Source organism: Onychomys torridus, chromosome 17 (genome assembly GCF_903995425.1).
Source record: "Onychomys torridus chromosome 17, mOncTor1.1, whole genome shotgun sequence".
Classification (NCBI taxonomy): Eukaryota; Metazoa; Chordata; class Mammalia; order Rodentia; family Cricetidae; genus Onychomys; species Onychomys torridus.
Window position 1 is genome coordinate 46,629,133 of NC_050459.1, and position 12,316 is coordinate 46,641,448.

Below are 12,316 nucleotides of genomic sequence, written 5' to 3' on the forward strand. Positions count from 1 at the left end.
GGAGGCTTAAGTCATGGCTCAGTGTTTAAGAGCCACTGTTGTTCTTTCGGAAGACCTGGGTTTGATTCTCAGCACCCACATGGGAGCTCACAATTCATAACCCTAATTCCAGATCTCATCCCATTTTCCTTGGGCAGCAGGCATTCCTGTGCTGCACATATATACATGCATAAAAACACTCATACCCATAAAATAAAATAAATGCACCTATTTAAAAAATGTAAGCAGGGATCCAAAACAAATCTGCCAACCCCCAAGTTGTTTGGTCAGCAATTGTGTCCTGCCGACACAAATGTGGCTAATGAATGTGTGGTCCAATATGGAAACAGAAACTAAATTTTCTGATTTTTTGTTTTCTTAACCAGAATTCTTTCACTTAGAGCACAGGCATTGATCAAATAAACATATCTGACACGGGGAAAGATAGTTTACTTTCTGACCTCAAGCAGTCAGAGTACAGTACCTATGCAGTCCTGGTTTAAACAGTTCTTAAATGACAAGAGAATTTGCTAGAAAGAGATAGATGAAAGACAAAGATAAATGCCAAATTTACTTTGAAGTGCTTCATTACCAAGGGAAAAAAAAAAAGCATATTTGTTTGGCACTGGTGTGTTGATACAAGACTATAATCCCAGCACTAGAGAAGCTAAGGCAAGAGGATTGGGAATGGAAGATCCAAGACCAGTAAGAACTACATAGTAAGTTTGAAGCAGGTCTCGACTACACAGGAAGACTGTATCTTAAAAAACAAAACAAACAAGCAGGCAAACTAATGTGTTCTCTGTGAGCTCTGAAGCCAGACTCTGAGGCACAGAGTTCTGTAGTTGAACCCTTGCATGTAAAGACATTAAAGTGTGGTTAGAGACAATGCCATTTTTAAAAGTTGCAATGAAAGAAAAAGAAGTCTCATGCCACTCTATATACAAGACAAGGATATAGATCGTGGAGAATTCATTGAAGGAAAATGCTCAGAAAGACCTGGGGATTGAATGGCCTTAAGAAGTGGGAGAGCTCCAGGCAAGTGAAAAGGTCAACTAAGGGAGTTCATAGCAAGGCTAATGTGGGAAAAGATGTGATATATCTGAGCCATGGTGATTAATGCAATAATGTCAAGCAGGGAAGGGATGGATAACATTGGAAAGATTAGTAGTGAGTGTATTATAGATAATTTAGGATAAAGAAAAGTTAAATTTATTTGGCGGCGGTGGGGGGGGCGGTTAATAGACAGTCAGTGAAGCTTCTGAGCAGGTATAATGGTCCTTAACTTACAAATTTCAATACTTCCTTAATCTGAAATCCTGACTTACCTAATTCACTAAATTTAAATCCAGAACAGAATTAAGCTAAAGCTGTAGTTTGGATATGGGTTTTCTTATTCTTCCTTAAGGACAGCTGCAAGTAACAGGTGGGTCTACTTTCCTTCATGATGCTGAATTCCTAATAGTTTGAACAATTGTTTTCCTTTTTTATGTTTTATAAAATCTTTATTGACAAATAATTCAAATAGTATACAATTTGCCTGTTTGCAAAATTTGGTAGACTTTAGTCCAGCATCCTCATAGGCCCATGACACACACCATCACCACTTTCTGTTTTAGAACATCGCTGTCTTCAATTTCATACACACTGTAATGTATGGTGATTACATTCCACCTTATTTTTTAATGAACATAATATTTGCAATTGTAACCATTTTTAAGTTCACAATTCAGTGGTATGAATTACATTCAAGATATTAATTACACTCATGATATTAATTACATTTGTGGTATATATTGATTACATTCACAGTATTCAGTCAATAACTATATTTATGACATTCATTAATTACTACATTAATTATATTGATTTATTACATTTATGAAATTATATCTTGATACTACTGTGTATTTGTGGGGCTTTTCCATCATACAAAACAGAGATTCTGTACTTAGGAAATCATTGTTCTATATTCCTTTCTTCTCCATCTTGACATAATGTCTAATCTTTCTTTCTCTATGAATTTGTATATTCTATATATTTCATATAATACAATTCTATAATATTTATCCTTTTTTAATGTAAAAACATTTTATGTACAACCGCAGGAGAAATAATACACAGATAGCTTTAACATAAAACCAGGTTATAATTAAAAAATCCAGTGTTATTTGAAGCTGGAAAGTATTTTCTCTGTGGAAAATAGTAAAAATGGATGGAGGAAGCCAGGGCAGGTGACTGGGTGCCATGTGTGTGCGCGGCGGCTCCACCATGTCAAAGGTGTCCTTTAAAATCACTCTGACTTCGGTGCCTTCAGACCTATGGCTATCCTACAAAGTTCTCAGTGTTCGTGAAAGTACTCCTTTCACAGCAGTGTTAAAGTTTGCAGCGGAAGAATTTAAAGTTCCTGCAGCAACAAGTGCGATTATTACTCATGATGGAATAGGAATACATCCTGCACAGACTGCTGGAAATGTTTTTCTGAAGCATGGCTCAGAGCTGAGAATCATTTTCCTAGAGACCGAGCTGGAAGCTGCTAATGTCTGCTTCTTGAAATACCTAGCTTTTCAGAATAAATACTGGTATTTGTTGTTGCTGTACTATTGAAATCAGGCATTCATGATACAATGAAAGCACCAGGAATCAATGAAACAGGAAAAACGACTCTTGTCCCTTCTTGTTTGTTTCGTTCATGGGAAGACAGAACACCTTTGAGCAGAGGGTACCAACCACAGGTCACATGGTGGGTGACGGCTACCTCACCAGCAGAAGAAGGTTCTTCTGTGACCAATGGACTGTGCTTTAAAACAAACAAAGCCAACAACAAAACCAGAGGATGAGTCTGATCACTCCTCTCAGAAACATTTGGAAAATCAAAATTTACAGCATCAACTATATTTTCTGATTTGAAAATTTAAAGGATAGTGATCATAGAGGCATTTGGCTCAGGAGCATCTCACCTGCAGGCCCATATTTAGATTTTCAAATTATATTGGTTGTGATAAGTTGTACAAAACCAAAATTAAATCATGGGATTTAACCATTATGTGTATAAAGTTGCTATCTTACACAAATAGCTTCAACATAGTGATCTTGTGAAATCAAATGTGTACCGCAGAAGCACCCTTAGCTAAATTACACATTCCTTGATAATGTCTTAATACAGTGTTCAGACAGAAGTCCTTACACTCTTCTTTTTGAGGATTCTGTAGCATCCAGAAAATATTGTTTCAGAGAAGATCTGACTTCTTGTTCTTTTAGAACAAAGCTTAGAGAAGCAGCACCTGTGCTGATGGGGTATCCCTACTGATCAGGGAACTTATGGAAGCTGTTAGCATTAGTGATAAATGGATAAGAATCCAGGGAAGCAAAGATGGCCAGGCTCTTGCTGGAAGAGCAGAGGAAGTGATGAGGAACAGAAGGCTGGCAGTGTCACAGGAGAAGTCAGAGAAGCTGAAGTAAGGTTGGAGAAGTATGAAAGGGAGAAAAGTACTGGGTGTAGCACCAGAAGGCAACTCCATATACATTTCAGAACACCCCACAGCCATCTACAGAAAGATGTCAGGGCCTGGGACCTGGTGAGGTGGCTCAGCCAGGCAAAGCTTTGTAAGCCTGACAGAGTTTTTTTTTTTCCAAACCCCATGTGGGAAGAGAGAACAACTCTACAGTCATCCTCTGACCTTACACGGACGGACGCCCTGATGTGAGCCAATGCCCCCTCCCACAATGATGCGTTCTTTTAAAGATCATCATTGCTCCTACAGAGGAAATCCATGTCTTTATCATCTTGCAGGATGAATTAAATGCTGGCAGTGACTAAGTGAGAGCTGGCCTGTTCTTGATTTAGCAGGTGAGCTCTTTGGAGGTGAGAGTCTGTGTGTCATATGCTCCCTAGAGCTAGAAATACAGGCCAACTGAATTCATGAAAAAAAAAGAAAAGAAAATAGTAAAAAATGATAGCATTGCCCAATAAGACCTTTTAAGCCAAATAATATCTGAATTATACAAATAAATATTGATTAGATTCTGGGATACAGAAGAAACCTATCTTCATCTGTTCAGAAAACTGTTTTACTTATTTAAGTGAGATTCCTATTCATCTTCCCCTTCACTGTTCGATTTATAGCAAATATGTTTATAGGCTAAGCCATAATCTAAAAAGATTTTAGCCTTCCCTTCTGAAAGTACAGCCAGCATATTCTTTCATCAGCTTGATACTGTACAAATTCTTATCCTTATAGTGAAATGTTTCACTAAAGCTTGCTCAGTGATTAGGTACAATCAAAACTTAATATAAACCATAGTTATCCTAGGGTCCTCCCTGCTAGGTAGCCTCCCTAGATCTGTGGGTTGCAGTCTGATTGTCCTTTGCAAGATTGCCCCTAATAATTATCCCATTCTCGTTGATTCTGAGCATAAGGTAATAGTCAAGATGTTTCATATGCATTTTCCTTCCATCTTCCCCATAATCCATTATGGTCAGAACTGTTACTGCCATTTACAAGTGAAGGATATGAGACACCCCATTACTTATGCAAGGTTATAGATTAGGGATTGACCAGGCAAGCTATAGTCAACCAGATAGTTTCAACAATATCAATTATATTACACTGGCTCACAGCCAGATGTTTTTATCAACAACTCAAATTGTTGAGTGGAAAAGAATAAAATCTTTAATCAGCTGTGGTAATATTTTAATTGTGCTGAAATGTGATTTTATTTGTATGTTAAATAAAGTTTGCCTGGAGATCAGAGGTCATTAGCGAGCCAGGAACAGAATTCAGGTGGTGGTAGCCCACACCCTTAATCTGATCACATGAGAGCCAGAGTCTCTGAGTGGTCAAGGACACAGCCAAGTGTGGTGACTCAAACCTTTAATCCCAGTACCAACCACAGAGACCTGGAGATCTGTATAAGTAGGCAGTGACGTGGAAGTCATGTAGTTGGGTTTAGAGCCAATGAGAAGATAGAACAGAAAGGCAATAAAAAGACAAGTCACACAGGAAGAAGGGCTTTCTCTCTGGGGAATCAACAGTGGCCAGGTGGTAAGATAAGGTGGTCTTGGCTCAACACTAGTGCTCTGATATCTTGGGCTCTTGATTCTGTAGTTGGCCCTATGTTTCTTATTTAATAAGACCGTTTAGAATTTCATCTACAATCAGCCTCACAAGGAAATTAAGGGCAACCTAAAAATTCTCCATCTTAATTACTTTTCTATTGCTGTGAAGCACCACCATGACCAAGGCACTTATAAAGGAAAGCACCTAATTGAGAGATTTTTATAGTTTCAGAGGGTAAGTGAGTGATCATCATGGCAGGGAGTATGGGAAGAGACAGACAGGCATGGTGGTAGAGTGGTAACAGATAATTTATGTCTTATTTCCAAGTTGGAGGCAAAGAGTAGAGTTGGCCCAACATGGGCTTTTGAAACCCCAAAGCCCACCCCCAAGTGACACACCTCCTCCAGCAAGGCCATTCCTCCTAATCCTTCCCAAAACAGTTCCACCAACTCAGGACCAAGCATTTAAACATATGAGCCCATGGGAGGCATTCTCCTTCAAACCGCCAAACCTTCCGTCTGAGTATTATGTTTTGACATATTTTGGATGATGAACCTTCTCAAGGTCTTTGAGGAAACTCCTACCTAGACTGACAACAGTATAGCACGAGAAAAGTTGTCTTTTACATTAGTTACTTGAATATGTTTACATGTATATTAATATCCACTCTCTCTCAAAGCCCTCTTAGCTTGATCTTTGAACCAAGGACATTGTCAGCAGCTAGCATTATATGCAGGTATTTTCAGTGGCACTTACTGAAAAGTCTCCAGTTTCTGAACATTAGGAGAAAGTTGTAACATTAGACTACTAAAGAACAGTAGAACGTCTAGTAACAGAAAACATTTAGACACTTTCCTTGTTTGACACAAACTCCCACAGTTGCAAAAGAACAGATGAGTTTAGATATTTTTGTCTGAAGGAGACCAGAGGTGTGTAGGTGGTAGTTGTCAGCTTACAAAGTCAACATCAAAACTGCCAGTTCAACCTTGTGCCCCCTCTACATAAAGCTCCTCTGACAAAGTATTGTGTCATCTGTGTTTGTGGTACTTTTATTCTAGTTGGGGCTGTCCAATTCTTCCAAAAGGGATTTTTTTCCTTTCAATTCAAGTTGAAACATTTTAAATAAAAATAGTTTTTTTTTCTACAGATGTGATAACCTTGTTGTTACCATTATCTTCATCAAGAGGGACAGAAATTACTGTGTATTGCTGTTACAGGCCATTGAATAACCTTTATTAAATTGAAAATGCATTCTTTTATCTGACCACCAATTTGTGATTGAGAAATAATTTTTATTGTCAAAAGCCACTGAGACTTTAGGATGGGATGTTAATGGAACATAATCTAGGGAGATATGATCACCATGCTTATGTCTACAGTTAGACGTTTTGTCTATGATGACACACACACACACACACACACACACACACACACACACACACACATATATATATAGTGATAGAGATAGAGATGGCATCATAGATAAAAATATCTATGATATATTCAGTTGCTTTCTTTTGTTTCATTAGATCTGTGTGCCCCTACACCAGCCTATGCTACATATTTATTCATTTATTTCATTTGAGCTCTTATCTTAAGCAAGGTGTCCCCAACTTGTAGATGCAAATGATCCTGTCAGCCCAGCCTCCTAAGTAGTTGGAACTATAAGCATGCTCTACCACACACAGCTTAATCTATGCTATTTTCTCTTACTGAAGCCTTATAATATGCCTTGATATCTTTTAAAGTGAGTTTCCACTTTGAGTTTTTCTTCTTGAAATTGCTAAGCTTTCCACGACGATTTAAACTTTCAAGTTATATTTAGAATTACTTCAAGTTCCTGCTGAATTCTGATGAGACTTTAATTACCAATACATTAAATTTATAGATAAATTTGGGGAAAATTAATAGCTTTACCACATTAATGTGACTCTTTTTATTAAGTTTCATTTGATTGACTTCAAAAACTTAGGTTTCTCGGTGAATACAGTGCGCTTTTTTTTATTGACTTAGTTCCTACTTATTTGGTGGTTTAAACAGACATTTTGTGTAGTTTATGATTTTCTATTAGAATTTTAGCTAGTTTTAACTACATTAGTTTCTGAACTCCATTGTAAAATGTATACACATAATTAAGGAAAGTATTAGCATTCCCATATATACTTATTTTTCAAAGATGTATTTATTTTTATTTTATCTGTATGGGCTTTTTGCCTACATGTGTATCTGTGCATCACATGTCTGTGGTACCCACAGGGGCCAGAAGAGGGAATTGGATTCCCCAGAACTGGAAAATTGGATTTCCCGGAACTGGAGTTACAGAAGGTTGTTAGCGCCGCCATGTACTTTCTGGGAATGGAAAGCTGATCGTCTGAAAGAACAGTAGCCAGTGCTCTTAACCACTATCTTTTTGTTCCCTTTATGTATGATTATTTTTAATTCCTTATGAGAATTGGCAAGAGAAGAAGGGACTAGAATCACAGGTCTCCTCTAGGTGGTCATATATGTTAATGATTTAAGAACTCTCTTTAAGCCCTTAATTTTTAAAGTTACCATTACCATCCAACTGGACCAACTTAAGAATTAAGCCTTTAATTTGCCCTTGGGTGGGAACATTCTAGTTCAAACCAGTGTAGTAGGACTGAGGAATCACAACTGAATGTGTAGTGATTGTATTAAATACATGTTGAGTGTACCTTGCATGTAAATTCACATAGATAGTAAGTGCCACTTTCAAGACTTGATCTCAGGCACTTCTGCTCTTAGCCTCTGTATTGTGAGGTACATGAAACACATAGTTGTAGTTTATAAATAACTAAATAGAAAATGTATAATAGTTCTACACTATGATTGGCTTGCCTTTTAAAGACGAGGACTAAGGTTTTATTTGTCAGATTTAGGGAACTAATATTTTAAGACTAGTATTGTAAAAAGAAAAAAACTTATTCTCTTCCAATAACTATGATTTTGTAGCAGCAAGTACCTAGCTAGGTTTCTATCACCAGGCAAGATTTTCCTCTTGTTGAGCAAGTCTTAAGTCCAGTTAGAGAGCTGTTGGTGGCCACCAGGTTATGTGGGCCACTGCTGCACCTGTGGTGTTATTGTGCTATGAAGTCACTGATTGTTCATAGGTGTCATAGCTGGGGAGGACTGTTGGTTGCTTAACTCCTTGGGAAGTTTACATGGTGCCTTCTTGAACTATGGTGTTTTGAAGTTTATCTTATATCTAGTGATTTCACTTACTCCACTTTTGTACTATATTAATTTGGTTATTCTCTTGGTTTTTCACTGAAGACCATTTAATTATCTGTTTATGGCAATTGTTTCATCATTTTCCTTTCCAATTCCTTTCATTGGTAGTTATTTTCTTGTCATGTTTTATTGGCTACTACCTTCTTCACTCTATTGAACAATAAATAGCATTGGTAAAAGATATCTTTATCTTGTTAAGTTTAATTTTTTTTCCATATGTACCATCTAGCCAACTCCTAAAGGAGATTTTTTTTTAATATAGTAAAAACAAAGTTTGATTTTGGATCTTCTAAAAACTGTAATTTCCTGAGTTGCCAGTTCATAGTGAGCTCCTTTCATATTTGCCTGTGCTGATATTAATATGGTGGCTTAGAATAGAGACTCTTTAGACAGGTTCATGTGGAGCTGGTCATTAATAAGACCAAATAACTAGAAGAAGAAAACACTTAACTCCACTCATGAACCTATTTGTAAGGGAAATAAATGGGACTGAAGATTGGGCTCTACAAAACCTTTGAACAGATGCTTGGGGAACATCTTGGTTGGGGACAATATCCGTGTGATGATAGTAATGCTAAGGCAGACATGGGACCTTTCTGCCTTCAGTCAAACATTAGCTCATGGAAGTTTGTGCATTAGAGCTGTCAAAATTACAGGTGGTCTGGGACTTGCAGTATCAGTCTGGACTGAAGGGTAGTCTTTGGGGTGAAGCCTCTAAGAGGCATTGAGTGCATTAACTTGAGGTTAGGGTAAGAATTGATCTGGATTTTTTTGTTGTTGTTTTGTTTTTCAAGATAAGGTTTCTCTGTGTAGTTCTGGCTGTCCTGGATCTTGCTCTGTAGACCAGGCTGGCCTCCATCTCACAGAGGTCCACCTGGCTCTGCTTCCCAAGTGTTGGGATTAAAGGTGTACACCGCCACTGCCCAACCACTGATCTGATTTTTTTGAGCAACCATTTGGTATCCAGAGACTTTGACAATAGGTATGAGGGGGAAAATTTTTTTTTAAATAAAATTAAATAAAAGATCCCCAAATGTCTGGTGTCACATGGAGACAATGGCAGACCTTAAGACAGAAGCATCCTGTTTGCCTCTAGATTTCCCCACATTTCATTTCTTTTGTCATTAAGTGAAAACTTTTATTAAATATTTTTGTTTTACATCTGTTGGAATTATTTTTCTCAGTTATCTTGCTCTTATAAGGGGTTACATTGATTGTGCTTCAGTCAGTAAACCATCCCTTGATATTCGTTACTTCTTCACATTGTTCTAGTCTTATGAATTCAGATTTATTTGGCTAATAATTTCTTTAGTATTTTGCCAACTGTATTGAAAAATGGCCTAAGACTATGTTTTCTTTTAAAGTGTCCTTAGCCAAATTTAATAGCAAGCTATTAGGCTTATATGATGAATCTCATAGTCTTATGGTCTCCTTTCCTCCTTCCCTCCCTCCCTCCCTTCCTTCTTCCCTCCCTTTCTTTCTTCCTTCCTTCCTTCTTCCTTCCCTCCCTCCTTTCCTTCTGTCCTTTGTCTTTTGGAGAACATTCAAAAAATTATCTATTTCTTAAAGTTTCACTTATCACCCTTAAAAGGACCATTTCAGCTTCAGCAGTAAAAGGCACTTTTTTAGAGGGAGATGATTTAGTCAGTTGGATATTCTTCATAATTAATCATAAAATAAATGAGTTTTGAAGTTTCACAACAAAACATAGGAATTCATAGTACTCAGCAGTTTGGGGAAGGGTTGAGGACATCGGTGCTCTTTTGCGTATGCCTCCTTTGGCGTTCTCATATTTTTTTGCCAATCCTTTTACAAGCTGTTTTTCCCCACAATCCTACCAGATTGCTAATGCAAACAATTAAAACAGCTGTGTCAGTATCAACTCTGTTGGACAGAGGTGAGTGTTGTAAGGCAAAAAGGGTTAGGTCTCAGAATCACTACAGAAATTAGATTTCTGACGAGGACTGCATTTGTTCCAGTTAGATGATACATGAGTAATTGCTCTTTGAAACCAGAATTCCCACAGGAGGTGAAGGAACAACTCTTAGGTGCTCTGATTGAGTTAGAATATGAAGGGAAGAAGTTAGAGAGGAGCTCCGTACAAGTAGAAGCCAAAGGACTAGGATCTAAATATCTTTCAGACAGCATTTCAGGCTGAGATTGATTTAAGTCACTTTAGACCAAGGACTGGAGTATAAGAGGTTTGAAATCTTTTTTGCAGGCAGATCCACTGCCATTTGAAGCCTTGTGACTTCCCAGTAATGAGTAGCTAGCTGGAAAACTCTGAAAATAGAAACAACTTTCTGCTTGTTTTTAGAGGCGGAAGGTCACTGGGAGAAGCGGAAGCAAAGGGCAGACAGCGTAGGAGGTAAAGCCTGACAGAAACCAAAGGGAAGTCGAACTCCTTCTGCATGATGCAGAGAAGAAAAAGAGAGGACAGGCTTAAGAACAGACCCAGAGTTTTTAAAAACAGAATGCTTGAGCTGTGTCATTATGCCGCACTCTCCAGTCTGTGGACATTTCAAGCTCAGCTTGATCACATTGAGGCATGATTTGAAGCGAGTTAACAATGAAATTGATGTCTATGAAATGACAGCAACAGATGGCCCTTGCTAGCATGAAGCACTCAAAGAGGTGAGAAGTTTAGGCAGAAATACTCCATCCTGAGCTTGACAGACCATATAGAAGCAGGTTATATCATTAACTAAAGGTCACATGCAAATATCGTGAGCTGGTTTAATAGTTGGGCATGTTCTAGCTTTTCTCAATCACATTTATATACCTCGGAGATAAGTTGTCAGCTATACATACCACCATCTCTACTTATGGAGTGGCAGGCATAGAAATCTTAGGAGGCAATTGTGTCCAATCTCTTGTTTATAATGTCTTAAAGTGAATACAATTGGTATAATGTATTAAAATGAGCTGATAATCTTACTGGAAATGGGCAGTCAGTTCCAGCAGCCAAATAAAAGACCACTTATTGCTCAATTACCAGACCTGCAATTTTAATCAGCTGCCAAAGTCAACAGAACAATTCAGTCATATGTGATTTTTAGGTATCTTGATATCCACTACAAAGGAAGAAGAGTATTTGGAAATCTTTCATGTTAGGCTCTATGTCCACATCCTCAACAGGATTCCTTGGTATTTATGACCAAATTTGGCTTAGATACAAGTTGAAGGAGTGACCAAACCACAATAGGCTATATTTTCCATTATTAATGGCTTGGTTTTCAAGTTTTATCAGGATTGACCCCCCCTTAGAATTTTAAAATTCCAGATGTTTTCCTTCCTTATTTAATACTAGCATCTTTTTTCCCCCCCGCTCTTCTGTTCTAGTGATTTCTTTGGAAAATACTGAGGGGTGTGTGTGTGTGTGTGTGTGTGTGTGTGTGTGTGTGTGTGTGCATGCTCACACATGTACACAATTGTGCCCTCCATGCAGGTAAATATGCATATGTTTTAGGCTCCTTTGGGGACAAGCCCACATCTCTGCAAAATATTCTAGCTTATGTTGGTAAAGCTGAGAAATACTGCATTCACTTCATGTACTTTGAACTTGAGCATCCAGAGCAATATCCTAGAATGCTGACTGGGATTGTAGTCTACCTTAGATAGGGAAGTTTGCCTTAGTAGGCATTTATCTGACAGCCTGATGAGAACTAGATGATTAATGTCTCAGCACATGCATGTTAGATTTCGCTTCTGAGTAGGTGCTGATGTGAAAATGTTTAACACTGTGTGATGGGAATTCAAAACTGCTTTTGAGAAAAGGGTTAAGTATAGCATCAACCCACAAAGGCCAAGCAGTTACAGGAACACATTTGGGAGGATTCCAGATATGAAAGTAATTTTGTACAAATTTCACTCTGGAAATGCCTTTGAAATTTTCTAGGAAGTTGAATTGTCTTACACAAGGGCAGTCAACAACCTTCCTTTGTACATCCCAGACTTAATGTTTCATTTTAGGAAAAAAAATAGTGATATTTCAAAGAGAGAAAAGTACTCCTTGGAAGGATTTC

The 12,316-nt window shown here is 37.9% G+C and overlaps 1 pseudogene; it reads left to right on the forward strand.

Moving 5' to 3' along the window:
* The first annotated feature begins 2,250 nt into the window (after nt 1–2,250).
* On the forward strand, nt 2,251–2,519 carry LOC118597604 (annotated as a pseudogene).
* Nucleotides 2,520–12,316: the final 9,797 nt, after the last annotated feature.